The sequence below is a fragment of the Pongo pygmaeus genome, chromosome 8 (assembly GCF_028885625.2).
Source record: "Pongo pygmaeus isolate AG05252 chromosome 8, NHGRI_mPonPyg2-v2.0_pri, whole genome shotgun sequence".
Lineage (NCBI taxonomy): Eukaryota > Metazoa > Chordata > Mammalia > Primates > Hominidae > Pongo > Pongo pygmaeus.
In genome coordinates this window covers 51,670,017-51,685,596 of record NC_072381.2, presented here as the reverse complement: position 1 = coordinate 51,685,596, position 15,580 = coordinate 51,670,017, and the positions used below count along the sequence as shown (strand labels likewise).

The 15,580-nt window shown below is 44.8% G+C and overlaps 2 pseudogenes; one reads left to right on the top strand and one right to left on the bottom strand.

The window, feature by feature from the left end:
• The window catches only part of LOC129045027 (ribosome biogenesis protein BMS1 homolog), a 15,902-nt pseudogene extending 12,902 nt beyond the window's left edge, over positions 1-3,000 (bottom strand).
• LOC129045026 (dual specificity protein phosphatase 8-like) lies at positions 2,948-15,580 on the top strand (annotated as a pseudogene).

Sequence of the window (15,580 nt, the reverse complement as noted above, 5' to 3'; positions counted from 1 at the left end):
TTCACAGTGACCAGGCCTGCTAGGCCCTTCCAAGGAACACGCTTGGCAAAGCCACAGAGCACTCAGGATAAGACACGTATCACATCCTCATCTCTGGGAACTTACCCTTTTCTGAAGTTATAGCTAACTTAGTAAAAGTATAAGAGAGGTAACATGATATGACAGAATTTAACATGTTCCACTCAAGAAAACAACAAACACACGCACGTCCCTCAGATGACAACAGCCACGCCGACTCTGTGTCTGTGGCGGCATGTCCTACCTGACACGATCGTCACAGGGCCTCTGATCTCGGTCAACTTCTGCCAGGTGAAGTTCCGAATGAGGCATTGTATCAAAGTGCTCTTTCCAACTTTGGAGGCACTGTCACCACTACCACTATTGGTGGGGGCTCTAGTGGAGTTCCATCAATGACTGGAATATGATGCTTTTGTGTCTTCAAATCCAGAGTCCTATTTATTTAAAAAAGAAAAAAAAAGTAAACTCACTTTCAAAATAGAGTAAAAGGTATCAACCTTATAAGTAGACTTTTTTTTAGTATCCTTACAGATATGAGTACTTTAGTATATTTTATAGAGAGTACAACAGACAATATAAAAATATAAGTAACTTGTCAATTATTAACTTCTGACCGCTATCCAAATCAATTGCTGTTCAATAAAGATGTAACAAGATGACTTCAATAGTATAGAGTTGAAAATTAAACACTACTAAAATCTGACTGTTTTATGAGTGATTTTAATAGTTTTTTAAAAACCAAAAGGTAAATACTGAGGCAGTGCATCATAACAGGTAAGAGCAGAGGCTCTGGAGTTAAATTTGGCTCTCCTACTTACTGGTTATATGATTGGAGGTAACTTGTTTTCTTGACCTCAGTTTTCTTGTCCATAAAATGAGGGCAAGAATGATTCCTACTCTGGTAAGCCTGCTGGAAGGATTTAGTTGAATAATGTTTAAAGTACACTGCTAAGAATATCACAAGGACTCACTAAATAAAGCTATGTTAGTATTACATATTGTAATTTTTGTATTTTATATTACAACTTTATAAAATATATCCAGAGGGAAAAAGCACACTTATCACCATAGAAACAGTTTAAAGTTTAGGAAGAAACAAATTCTATAAATTCTTGTATCTTGGGTAAGAAACACCAACCAGTGTGCAGATGCTGTAGGCAAGGCAGCTTCTATGGGAAGTCTTCTCACGTTTTAGTAAACGCCACACAGCATGCATCTCCATGTCCTTTGGAGCTGGACTAGACTTGTGAATCCAAATGTCACCTGTGAGAGGCTCCTATTATTTAAAAAGAATCAACGGAAGAACCATCAGACTGTAGCTAAACACACCTGTGAAAGGATAGAGCCATCCACACAGCAGACTGAACTGCGAAAGTGTTGGCATTTCTCTTCTGGGCATTTTCTTCGTCTCCTAGCTGGAGATCCCGCAGATGCCACTTCTTTTTCTTTGCAGCTTTGGGTCCGCTGTTTTTCTTTCGGTGTTTCTTCTTGTCCTTACTCTCCATAGTGGCTGTTTACCAATAACAAGTAACTCTAACCTACAAGGAAGAAGCATTTTACAATCCAGGCAATACCCAGGGAAAAACATTAAATTTCATTTATTTCTTTATGAAGGGATGATGTATTTGTTCACTGAACAAGGGTAGAAACTGCTTCACCATCCCCAATTTCATTTCTCTCTGTTATGCTATAAATTAGAGGAGTTACCTCTGCTAAGGTTACCTTCTATGGTTAAGTTACTTTTTATTCATCTCAAGTGTCAACATCACCAGTATCTATTTCTGCGAGGATGGAAATAGTCTATATCTGTACTTTTCAGCCATTTAGCCATTAGCCACATGTGGTTACTTAAAATGTACTTAGAGAAACTGAAAAAATGAATTTTTAATTAATTTCATTCCAACTCTAAATAGTCACATGTGGCTGCTATACTGGACAGCTCAGACCTAGATATCGACTGGGCTAATGAAGTGGTTTCCTAACTTAAACTAAAACTTACATTTCAATAAAAAATTTAAAACGTTTTTATGAACTTCCAATATGATCGCAGTATTACTTTTAGTACCTGTTGACTCTAAAACTCCTAAATTACAGCTCATCTACATACATTTGAAAAATAGCAATATCTGTATGTGTGAGATATGACTGGTTCTAGATGATGCCTGGAGACCTCATGGACTTACAGAGACCCTTCCAGTGATTTCTGAGGTACCTGGGAATCTGTGGCCAATAAATTGGTAATCACTGAATCAGTGAGTTTTTTTGGAATATCCGGCTGCATAAAATCTGACAGCTTGATTGAGAAAAAGCGGGGCAGGGTGCCATTTCATTCAGTTAAGGTCCTGTATTCATTCCATTTAATAAATGTTTGTGTCTGTATATGATGTGCTAGCCGCTGTGCCAGTAAATGGATATACCTATGATCTGACTTGCAGAGGAAATCCAAACTAGTATCTTCCGTGCCATGCAATAAGGGCTACATTGCAAGGCTGCACAGGGTGCTACTGGGGCACAGAAGTGAGTCAGAGGCTTCCCACAGACACACACACGAGCGGAAACAGAAAGTCTTTATATATCACCATATGTCAAGGAACACTGGCCGGGAGCTAGGAGAGCTGGGCACTAGGAACCGTTTGAAACTGAATAGCTGTGTGATTTCAGAGGTTATATTGCTTCTCTGCTATATTTTACTGCCGAACTTGTACTGTTTCTCTCCCTTTTCTTCTTGGTGGGAAAAGCACAATTTGGGGTCAACAGATTTGGCTCAGGTCTAAGTCGCCTGCTGGGACCATGTCGCCAGGAAACGACGTCTCCCCGACACCTTCCCTCCCAGTCCGGGCTCTCTGCAGGGATTCATCCCGTCACTCTCCCAACGACCCCCAGGCACACCTCAGGCAGATGCGAAATATGCTGCTCCTCGGGAGCAAAGATGACCCGGAGGACTGGGGGAGGACCTTCCCACGCGCACGACTCGCGATCTTCCCAGTGCCCCAGAGCCACGGACCCCACCGCCGTCTACCCCAGGCCCCGGCACCGAACCTGCTCACAACTGCGACTCCTTAGGTCCGCTTGGACACCGCCGGAAACGGAAATTCACCCTCGCGCCGACTCGCCGGAGGGAAACAAAAAGGCAGAAAAAAAGAGACCGCCGCCTGGACGACTTTCAGGGGAGAGCGGGAAGAAAGACTCGTCAACAGCTGAGTGCGGGCGCCAGCGCCGTCCGCGCAGTGCGTTCCACCGGGTCCGTGTCCCTCCCGATTCAGCCCCACCCCGTCCTCGGAATCTGCTGCCTCAACTCCTGCGGTGGCACTCCCGAGCAGCTTGCACCTCGCTCGGGGAGTCCTCGCTGAAGGCCAGGGCAGCTGTGCGGCCTGGCGCGGGTTACTTGATGCCTTGCAAAAGCCAGAAGGAGACACATTTGGTTCTGGCCGCCCCGGAGTCACCGTGCCCGGGGCGAATGGACTGGCTGGATTGGGAGTCCACTTCCTCCTCTGTAAAGATGACAGACGAGGGAGATCTCGCGTTCTGGGGGTGCCCTATAGCCCTCTTTTGGCCAGAAGCGGTGGATCACGCCTGTAATCCCAGCCCTTTGGGAGGCGGAGGCAGGAGGATTGCTTGAGCCCAGGAGTTCAAGACCAACCTGGGCAACATAGGGAGGCTACGTTTGTCAAAATAAATAAATAAATAAATAAATAAAAATTTAAAAAGCCAGCGTCGTGGCGGGCGCCCGTGGTCCCTGTGGTCCCGGCTACTCTGGAGGCTGAGGCGGGATGATCGCTTGAGCCTGGGAGGCGGAGGTTGCAGTGAGCTGAGATCGAGCCACTGCACTCCAGCCTGGGCGACAGAGCAAGACACTGTCTCAAAGAAAAATAAATAAATAAAATAAGGCCCTCTTTTTCCAGGACCAACAGACTCTGAGGGCAGGAACAAACTGACCCAGCCTAAACTGCCCTCCTTCCCTGCTCCCGGGAAAGGGGCTTTCCCTGAGGGAAGGTAGCATCTTGCCATTTTCTTCCTGCACAGCTTTGCCTTCCCAGGGATCTGCCCATTGCCACCTGAGGAAATGCCTTGGAGCCCATCTAACCCCCAGCCGAGCTACTTGGGACGCCTACAGAGCGTACATTGTCAGAGGATGCATCTTCCTTTAGTCTTGGAGGGTTTCTTTTCAATATGATCCCACCAGTGCACACAAGGTTCAATTCTACACCAAAAAACTAGGCCCACTCCTGTCACCGAGACCCCCAGGCTTCAGGTCCTGTCACAGGGACCTTGTTTTCACCCCCAGCAGCCTCCAGGTATTCACTCTGCATAGGCTATATACTGGGTGCTGGACTGGGGAGGCTACCCACGTGGCGCATGCTTCCCTTATCCATGAAGAGCTTAGGATGTTGTAACTTCTTCACACTAGGCCTCTTACTTCTTGGAGATGTCAGTATCCGGGTAAATAATCCTTCTAACATCCTTTTGGTCTCATGAAGCCCATTCTTGTCCTCTGCCCTACCTCAGCTTCCCCCTCCCTCCATGATCAGACCTTAGACCTTGTCAGGTCCAAGGACTGCAAACCCCACAGTATCCCACTCTGACCGCCACCTCCTATCTAGAGCAATGGAGAGACTTTGTAGGTGAAAGCCATCTTTGCTACTGGTTCTCCTATGCTCCCTTGCCTGGCTCCTGCAGGTGGTTGACTTCTCCAGGGACACAGTGGCCAGTGCCCAGCAGGTCCCACTCCTCCCACCAGCTCCAGGAAGTTTTATTATAGAGTAACTCTTCTGAGACACCGCTCCTTTCCCCAGCACCTAAGGAAGTATTTCTAATAAGTTCCAGTGGTATAGCACCAGTGACTCTCCTGACAAGCAGAGGGCCATGGCTGGGTTCCTCTGATGAGGTGCAGGGGCAGGGCACTAAGAGAGGAGGACTCTCCTGAGTTCTCTACCTCAGCCCTAGACTAGTGGCTGCTCCTCCCATACTTCCTACTAGTCTGTGCCTGGTTACTCCACTTCCCTGTTGCGATTAACAATTCCCTATGTACACTTTTCCTGTTCAAATGACTGGCTTCTCTTTCCTAATTGGACTCTGACCAATACACCATCATTTGCCAACAACTCCCAAAGTTTTATCAGTGACTCAGACCTCTAACCTGAACTCCAGCTGCCTCCATGACATATCCATTTGGATGTTTAATGGACATTTCCAAAGTGATATGCCCTACAGAACTCAGGATCTTCCCTCTCAAACCAACTGCTCAGCAGTCTTATGATCTCAGTTGATGGCAATTCAAAACTGAATTGCAGGACACCCAGTTTGTATCTGCAGAGAACTGGAGAACTGCTTAGTGTGGAAAACCCACACATTTGGTTTCAGAAGTGTGTAAGTAGAAACAGTTTTCCTTTTATGTTTGTTGGATGGATAATGATGAACCTAGCAGGACACAGAAAGCTAGGCAGCAGTGGAACTGAGAATGAAGTTATAGTTAATAGCAGAGAATGAAAAAGAAAAGACAGATAAAACATTTTGAAGAAAGGACAGTAATGTATTCCCAACAGGTAGGATTTACAGGATGGAGAGAAGAGGCAAAGATAACTACAAAATTTCTAGCCTGAGAGACTGGTAGAAAAAAAATGGTGGTATCAGGGACAGACAGGGGTTATTAAGAAAAAGGATTGGATTTTTAAAATAAAGAAGATCTGGTATAAAATTATCCTCAGGAAAATTGGAAATCCATGCACGTACTTCTCTCCATCACGCCCTTGCATAGTGCTGTCCTTCTGCCTGTCCATGCCTCGCTTCCCCCTCCCTAGGATTCCTCTTCCTCTCTTAAGACCCATCTCAAATATCACCTAGACTTGTAAGTAATTTACATGAAACTGGATACCTGAGGTTTCAAGACTTTATCCCTTTGAAACTTTTTAATAACAAGTTACTGTTATCTTTTACTAAGTCCAACTTTATATTTGCCATTTTAACTAGTATCATCTCCGTTTCCAAGACGTATTTGGTGGGAAAGTGCAACTAAGTTTACTGTTAATCAAGATCAGAATAAAAGAATCTACCAAAAATATTAACAAGTTCCCCCTTTTAATGCATAATCTTCCATCCATCAGGCTGTAAGTTAAATACCTAACATAAAATAAAGCTGTATGTTTTATGGATATGTACATATATAACTGCAGGGAATATGATTTGGAAGGATATACAGTTAGAGAAGATGGGTCACAAGTGGTAGTCAAGGGAGTCTTCAGCTTTCTTTTTGTATTTCAATTTTGACAGAAATACATACATACATATTATAATTTTAAATTTTTAATGAAAAAAGTATTTTTCCTTTTTTTTCCTTGATCTGTCACTACATTACATTTTTCCAACATCAGCTAAACATTTGCTTCCCAGAAAGCTTAGTTGTCTTTTCAAAATTTATTCAGGTTAAAATAAAAGATTTAGACAATGAATTAAAAATCTAAGATGGTATTTGCCTACTTTATACAGAACAGTACATTGATGCTGCTAAAGCAATTAAAGTATAATTTTTATTTTCTTTCTTTTTTTTTTTTTTTTTTTGAGATGTAGTCTCACTCTGTCACCCAGGCTGAAGTGCAGTGGTGCATTCTCAGCTCATTGCAACCTCTGTCTCCTGTGTTCAAGCAATTCTCCTGCCTCAGCCTCCCTAGTAGCTGGGATTACAGGCGTGCACCACCATGCCCAGCTAATGTTTTTGTATGTTTAGTAGGGACAGGGTTTCACCATGTTGGCCAGGCTGGTCTCAAACTCGTGACCTCAAATGATCTGCCCGCCTCAGCCTCCCAAAGTGCTGGGATTACAGGCATGTGCCACCACACCCAGCCTAAAGTGTATACTTTTTCTTAGCTCCTATATGCAGTGCTCCTTCCCCATGCTGAATGTCTGAATTTTTATCTGAGACATAGTATTTCAGATGGTCATTACTTGCGGGTGGACATTAATAGTTCCTCCTTGCTTCTAACCTTCCTCTCCTCATTTTAAATTAAGTTACGCTACATTATTGTGGGTTAGAAAGTACATTAATATTAAGTGAAAAAATATGATCTGATGAGTAAGTGGCAAGAGTGTTAATGTATGAATATTAAGAGTTGTTCTGAGGCCTTTTTGCTTTTCTGGGGGTTCTGTGCTTGTGGTAGAATTCTTGGTTATTTTATAAATAGTTCCTGAAAAGTGAGAGAGTACAGCTGGAAATTAGATTTCTGATGAATAAATCAAACCCTATTAAGAGAACCAGGTTCAAGTAATTTTAAAACCATTTGAATTTTCATAAATATTTTGTTAATGATTAATTATAAAAAAAAACAGTGACTCTAGCTGGAGGCTTTTGTGTGTTTGCTTTTGAGTCAGCTAGGAAAAGGAAGAAAAATTCAAGCTTAGTCAATTGTGGTTTTCACTGAATCTTTTTTAAAGTAATGAGCTGGTTTGTTTTCTTCATCACTATAGCAACTTAAGCTAGTTTTTGCTTTTGATTTTTATTTCTCCTAGAGAAACTTAGCGTGCACTGCTCATTAGACTTGAGCATACTAAGGAATATCTGTGGTAATTAAGTTAAAAATCAGATCAGTGCTTTGTACTGTATATAGTTGCAGATGTTTGCATTTCACTAATATTCTTTGGAAACATCTGGATACCAGTTAACACAAAATAACTGTTTAGTCAGTTTCTGTTCAGAATAGAAGGAATGATTTAAAAGTTCCCATTGTAGTACATACGTCATTCTATCCCTAGCCCTTCCTCCAGCTTTACTGAGATTGATAAATAATAAACGTCATGGGTGGTGTGTCTTTAGATTCCTCTGGTGAGCTGGATGCACAGATGACTTTGTCAGCAGGGTGGCCTTGATTTTTAGGCCATGTTTCTAATGGCATCAGTTCTGTGGCTGACACCTGTGTACCAAGCCCATTCACTGTCTAGCTTAGCCAGCCGTGGACTCCTGCTCTTTGTTAAAAGTATTTACCTTCATTCCTACTAGCACAGTTGACCAAAGACCCAGTTGATCCCAAACACTAGTAATGCATCAATGGAGTCTAACAGAGTTTTAAGATGTGTGTGTGGGGTGTGTGTGTGTGTGTGTGTGTGTGTGTGTGTGTGTGTGTGTCTGTGTGTAGAGATGGGATCTCACTATTGTTGTCCAGGCTGGTCTTGAACACCTGAGCTCAAGTTCTCCTGCCTCAGCCTCCCAATGTGCTAGGACTACAGGCATGAGCCACCATGCCCAACCCTCTAAGGCTTTGGGATACAAAAATATAATTTACTTTCCTTCATTTCTGGAATAAAACATCTCTTCCTTCCTCCTCCTAGTTTCTGTTCTGTGCCCCTGTTTCATCTCTGTTGGTCCTGTTCACCTTCAGCCTTCTCTGCTGAAGGAGGAAAGGCTTGGTTTTATAAAAAGTGACAATATTCAGACCACATAAGATCCTTCTTGCTTCATTTTGGCTTAAATATTTTAAGATTTTCTGATTTTCTTGTATGCATATGTATTTACCTATTATTTGACTTTATTGAACAACTTCAAATTGAGTATATTTGAATGGGAGTAGGCATTAAAAAGTGCTAGGCTTTCCCTGCCTTTCAGAACTTTGTATGTATATGTCGCATCATTTTGTCCTTCACATTCTCCAGTTGTGCTAATTTTTCCCAATCCATTAAGTAGAATACCTTCCCTTTTGGAGTCTTTTTTTTTTTTTTTTTTTTTGAGGCAGAGTCTCAAAATGTCTCCCAGGCTGGAATGCAGTAGTGCAATCTCAGCTCACTGTAACCTCTGCCTTAGCCTCGTGAGTAGCTAGGAAACACAGGAGCATGCCACCACACCCAGCTAATTTTTGTATTCTTAGTAAAGATGGGGTTTCACCATGTTGGCCAAGCTGGTCTCGAGCTCCTGACCTCAAGTGATCTGCCCAGCTCGGCCTCCCAAAGTGCTGGGATTATAGGGGTGAGCCACCACATCTGGCCTCCTTACTTAAATCTCTTAATGTCCCTTAGAATGTAGTTAAGAATTTTCAGGTGACAGTATATTTTTGATAGTTATCTTTAGTTTCCAAACCCAGAGAAGGAAGAGTAACTGGCTTTTTCTGTGTGTGGGTACATCATGTCTTATTGGAGATTGTTTTGTCTCAAGTATTGCTGCAGAGTATTTTATTAATGGGTGCACTTTAAAATTTTTTGTTTTTCAGACTACCAGTTTAGGTAGCCCAGTACTCGATATTTGCCAATTTCTAGAATTAAAAACATGTATGAATCACTGGTTAACTAGAAATTTAAAATGAAAATGTTTCTTCTTTAGCCCAGGCAATATCACTTGCATTCATTTCTATCCCCTCCCTGTCCCTGCTCTATTGGCTCCGGGGCTTCTTCCACTAAGCTGCTACTTTCTTTATAGCTCCTCCTGTGCTTCCATTCACTAAACCTTTATTGGTTCATAGCCTACAGAAAATGCCTGTGGTGTGAGAGGTAATTTGTGAAACTGCTTCTCTTCACTGTTTAGCAGTTGAGCTCTCTAAATGGGTATAGCTGGGAAAGAAAATTTAACTTTACAAACAAGAATTCCTGGGTTCCATCCAGCGGAACATGTCTTTTGTTATACACACACAGTTTCTGACTCATATCATTCCATGACTTATGAGAAACTGGACATTCTGTTTACACTGTTGTGTGGAAGGAGGGGTCTGGTTTCTAATTTTTAATAGCATCTATTTCTAGAATATTAGGCTTGCCATTTGAATGCTTCTGTTTGATTTATGAATATCATTGTTTCCAGCAGTTTTTAGCTCCCAGCTAAATGCAAGTTAAAATTTTTATGTTTCTAAGTTAAAAGAAAGTAACTTTTCCTCCACTTAAGAAAGCAAGGAAAATGAAAAATAATGTAGTGATGACTTCCACAGGCTCTAAAAGAGCAATGGAAAAAGTGATTTATGTGTGGGAGAAGAAATACTAGTTCTTAATTAATACATTGTTTTACCACTTCCTGTGAATTTATGTAGAAGTAATGAAACCAAGGTTTATTAAGTCATTTGTTCAAACTCCTGTCAGTTTAGACTTTTTAATTGCTTTGTTACATGCCATTACTTTGTAATACTTGTTATAGCAGTGGTAATAGTTGAGATTTTCCTGTTGACCACTTGCAGGGCACCGTGCCAGATTCCCCATGTGCAATGTTCCTCGCAGTTGTGACACCCATCCTAGGAGAGCGGCGTTAGCAGCCCTCCATGCAAGCGGATGGTGCAAGCTGGGTCGCCTGGGCACAGCGCCTGACTATTTTCCTGGCTTAGTGTAGTTATCATTAAATGTGTGGTATTACTTAGAAGCATTTTGAAAAATTTGAAAAGCACATTTTAGTGTTTAAACAATTTTTTTTTGAGAAAAGGTCTGGCTCTGTTGCTGGGGTGGAGTGCAGTGACCTGAGCGTAGCTCACTGCAGCCTGCAACTCCTGGGCTCAAGCGATTCTCCTGCCCCAGCCTCCTGAGTATCTGGGACTACGGGCACATGCCCCCACACCCAACTCAATTTTTTTTAAGATACAAAGGATTCATCTTAATATTATTTACAATTTTTTTCCTTTTCTATGGGCCTCATCTGACTGGGAAGTCTTCTCAATTTTTTTATTTTTTAAATTGTAAATTGACAAATTGTAGATATATATTTATGAGGTACAAAGTAATTTTATGATTTATGAATACAACATTGCATAATTAAGTCAAGCTGATTAATCTGTTCACCACTAGAAACAATTGCAAATAATTATCATTTTTTTTCTGGTGAAAACATCTGAAATTTACTCTTAGTGATTTTGAAATGTGCAGTACTTTTTGTTGTTGTTGTAGAAATGAGGTCTCACTATGTTGGCCAGGCTGGTTTCAAACTCCTGAGCTCAAGTGATCCTCCCACCTCAGCCTTCCAGTGTTGGGATTACAAGCGTGAACTACCATGTTGGGCCAAATGTATAATCTATTATTATTTACTGTATTCACCATGCTGTGCAATCTAGCTCAAAGAAACTTATTCCTCCTAATTGAGGCTTTGTACCCTTTGACCATCATCTCCCCGTCACCCCCATCCCCAATTTTGTATACTTTCAGTCCTTTCATGATATGTATGGAGGCTTACGGTAAGTTATTTAAAACTTAACATGTATGTCAAAAGTTTTTGTGGCCATAGCTTTTCTTTCTTTTTTAAATTTTAAGAGTCAGAATATTCATATATTAATTCAGCATGTATTTGAGTGCCTAATATATGCCATTTCTATGTTAGGAACCAGGAATTAAAGCAGTGAACATAACAAAGTCTGCCCTCGTGGTGCTAACTTACCAGGTAGGGAAGCCAGATAATAAACACATGTATAATGCAAAGTCAGTAATAATAAACGATCTGAAGAAACAAGTAAGGTAGGAGAGGCGGGAAAGTGGGAGTGAGAAAGAGGTGCTCTTTTAAATACAGCGGTCAGGGAGAGCCTCTCAGAATGAAGTTTTTAACAGAGACCTGAATGAAATGGGGGAGTGAGCTATACAGATATCTGCTGTGTGCTAGAAAAATTACCTGTAATTTTGCATTCTAAAAGTTTAATAATGAGTACATTTATTTCACAATTTGAGAATCAATTATATACAAGATATAGTTCTAAGCACATACTCCTCTAAATATAATTTGTTTTTACAGTAGACCAAATAAGTATGTTCAGCTTTAGAATATGCTCTTTATGATCATGTGTACAATAAATAAATTCTCTTAAAACATTATCAATATTAAGGTTGATGTTTTCAGAAACATGTAAAAAAGCTAGCTTTTAAGATTGACTAGGGAAGTTCTCTCAAACTGCCAGTCCATGAGATATTGCATATTTTCTATCTGAAAAACTTATTCTCAGAATTCTTTAAAAGAGCTGTCCCTGGGGCTCCCATTACTTACCTGTGACTCCCAGTGGAAATTGTACCCAGCCCGTCGAGAGGGGCTGAATCTGTTGGGAGTGGGAGGGTAGAAAAAATGCTGCAGCTTCTTGTGGGTATCCTTCACACACAAACACCCAGTGCCCCAAGCACTGTGTGGTCAAACATCAACCCTGCTCAGCCTTTCCTCCTTGGGATTGAGAAGCAATGGATTATAGAGAAAGAAAGGTGGCTTAGCACTCCAAAACTTCAAAGGGTAATTGACCAAGACCCCCAAAGCCAAAGCAGTGGGCATCCCCACTTCCTGTATACCCTATACCAACACGTAATGGCTACTAGATACAGGGGCACTAGTACCTGTCTGCTTGGCTACCTGCCCTCCTTGCAGAAGTGGTGAAGGGAATCACTCAACCTCAGGAAGGGAAAATGGCTTTCTCATCTTCAGATTGAAAGAGGTTGGCAGTGGGTGAGGAGAATAACAGGTAAGGATCTCTTTCAGTATACCCATTTGAAGCCAAAACCTCTGTTTAGACATACGGTATTTTGAACCTGGTGACTATTCATTGCCCATGTTTGTGAATTATCAGAAAGTAGAATTCTTGCCAGGCACAGCGGCTCATGCCTGTAATCCCAGCACTTTGGGAAGCCAAGGTGGGAGGATCACTTGAGCCCAGGAGTTTGAGACCAGCCTGGGCAACATGGTGAGATCTTGACTCTACAAAAAATTCAAACATTAGCTGGGCATGGTGGCGTGCACTTGTGGTCCCAGCTACTCAGGAGGCTGAGGTGGGAGGATTACCTGAGCCCAGGAGGTTGAGGCTACAGTAAGCCGTGTCTGTGCCACTACACTCAGCCTGAGCAGCAGAGCAAGACCCTGTTTCCCACCCCTACCTCCCCCCCCCAAAAAAAAAGCAAGCTGAATTCTCAAACTCCCTGCAACCAGGTCTCCCAAACCAAAGGTAAAAGGAACATAAAAAAGCCTTCTGGAAAGTGTACAGAAATTCATTGCAGAGTGATTTTTGTCTTGTGAAATCATAGTTACTGTTATTAGCAGCTTTTTTAAACGTTTTATATTCATTTTTTATGGTGTTCTGACGTATGAGCTGCTTCAAGTGTTTTTGGACATAGCTTGGGTATAAAATGTAAAAAGTGGATATTTTCAATTTGTAGCTTTCTTTTTTGAAACTTACTGAAATTTGTTCTAAATATATCCCCTTCTTTCTCACCCACCCCAACACATTTTTTTAAAAACCACCACCAGGTATCCGTTACAGCACTGATGTGAGTGTAGATGAAGTAAAAGCTTTGGCTTCTCTGATGACATACAAGTGTGCAGTGGTTGGTAAGTGATTGCTTTTCTTGCTACCTAATGAGAACTCTCGGGAAATATGTTTACACACATGTTGCTGTTAAGATGCTATAGAAATATACCTTAGCAGAACTGATTTTTTTTAAATTGTACTCTTTAAGACCTGCATCATTTTTCAATTACTCTAAATTAAGATACAGCCTTTTTTTACGTGAGGGATTTTTTTTTTGTAGGAGCTAATTGGATTTTAAGTCTAGATCTTTGTTTTCAATTCCTCAACATATTCTATAAATAAGACCAAATTATAGTAGAAGGATAGTAAGTAAGCTATTCTCTTTTTGAAGTGGTGAAGAGCACTGATTAAATATATATTAGAGCCCCGGCCCTGGCCCCAGCTGCGCGGGCCCCCGCCTGGCCCATGGACCGCAAACCCCAGCGGGCGCCTTGAGCGCGGTGCGGGTCCCCGGAGCGCCCCCGAGGTGAGCGCGAGCAAGGTCCGGCACCATGTGCTAGGTTATTCCCAGCGCGAGGCCTCACTTGGGCCGTCGGAGCAGCCCCTCCTCACTTCAGGGGTCACCCTCCCCACGACCCATTGCCCCATCTTGACCGGGGACCAGCTCCCCAGGAAGGTGATGGACGCCAAGAAGCTGGCCAGCCTGCTGCGGGGCGGGCCTGGGGGGCCTGGTCATCGACAGCCGCTCCTTCCTGGAGTACAACAGCTGGCATGTGCTCAGCTCCGTCAACATCTGCTGCTCCAAGCTGGTGAAGTGGCGGTTGCAGAAGGGCAAGGTGACCATTGCGGAGTTCCTCCGGCCGGCCGCACGCAGCCAGGTGGAAGCCACTGAGCCACAGGCCGTGGTGGTCTATGACCAGAGCACGCGGCCTCAGACAGCTTCCTCTCCATCCTGTTGAGCAAGCTGGATGGCTGCTTCCACAGCGTGGCCATCATCATGGCGGGGGGAGGGGGGCTTCCCCACCTTCTCCTCCTGCTTCCCCGACCTCTGCGAGGGCAAGCCTGCTGCCCTCCTACCCATGAGCCTCTCGCAGTCCTGCCTGCCTGTGCCCAGCGTGTGCCTGACCCTCATCCTGCCTCAGCTCTACCTGGGCTCACAGAAAGACGTCCTGAACAAGGATCTGATGACGCAGATTGTAATAAGCTACTGTCCTCAATGCCAGCAACTCCTGCTCCAAGCCTGACTTCATCTACCAGAGCCGCTTCATGCGGGTCCCCATCAACGACAATTACTGTGAAAAGCTGCTGTCCTGGCTGGACAAGTCCATCGAGTTCGTCGATAAAACCAAGCTGTCCAGCTGCCAAGTCATCGTCCACTGTCTGGCCGGCATCTCCTGCTGTGCCACCATTGCCATCACCTACATCATGAAGACCATGGGCATGTCCTCCGAAGACGCCTACAGGTTTGTGAAGGACCAGCACCCGTCCATCTCGCCCAACTTCAACTTCCTGGGCCAGCTGCTGGAGTATGAGCGCAGCCTGAAGCTGCTGGCCGCCGTGCAGGGCGACGCGAGCACCCCCTTAGGGACGCCGGAGCCTCCCCCCAGCCCTGCGGCCGGGACCCCGCTGCCATGGCTGCCACCACCTACCTCAGAGAGCGCTGCCACCAGGAGTGCAGCTGCCAGGGAGGGCGGCCCGAGCGCAGGCGTGGAGCCCCCCGCGCCCCCCACGGCCACCAGCACGCTGCAGCAGGGCCTGCGCAGCCTGCACCTCTCTGACTGCCTGCAGGACGCCAGCCGCCTCAAGCCCTTCTTCTCTCTGGACATCAAGTCGGCCTACGCCCCCAGCCGGCTGCCCGACGGCCCGGGCCCAGCGACCCCGGCGAGGCCCCGAAGCTCTCTGAAAGCTGGACAGCCCGTCGGGGGCCATGCTGGGCCTGCCCTCGCCCTGCCCGGACGCCTCGCCCAAGGCGCGCCCACGGCCCCGCGCGCGCCTGAACTTTGGCAACGCGGCTGCCGGGCCCTGGCCAGCCGGCCAGTCCCGGAGCCTGGACGCCACCGCTCGACTCCTCCGGCACGCCGTCGTCTGACGTGCCCTGGTGCTTCAGCCCCGAGGGCGTGCAAGGGGCGGGCGGGGTGCTGTTTGCGCCCTTCAGTCGGGCGGGCGCCCCGGAACCCGGCGGCTGCAGCGACCTGCCGCGGCGGGAGGCAGCAAGGGCTGAGCCCCGGGACACACTGACCAGCTGGTCCGACGAGCTGGCCCCGGATTCGCAGTTCAAGCGGGGCAGCTGCCAGATGGAGTTCGAGGAGGGCATGGTGGAGGGGCGCGCGCGCGGCGAGGAGCTGGCCGCCCTGGGCAAGCAGGCTAGCTTCTCGGGCAGCGTGGAGGTCATCGAGATGTCCTGA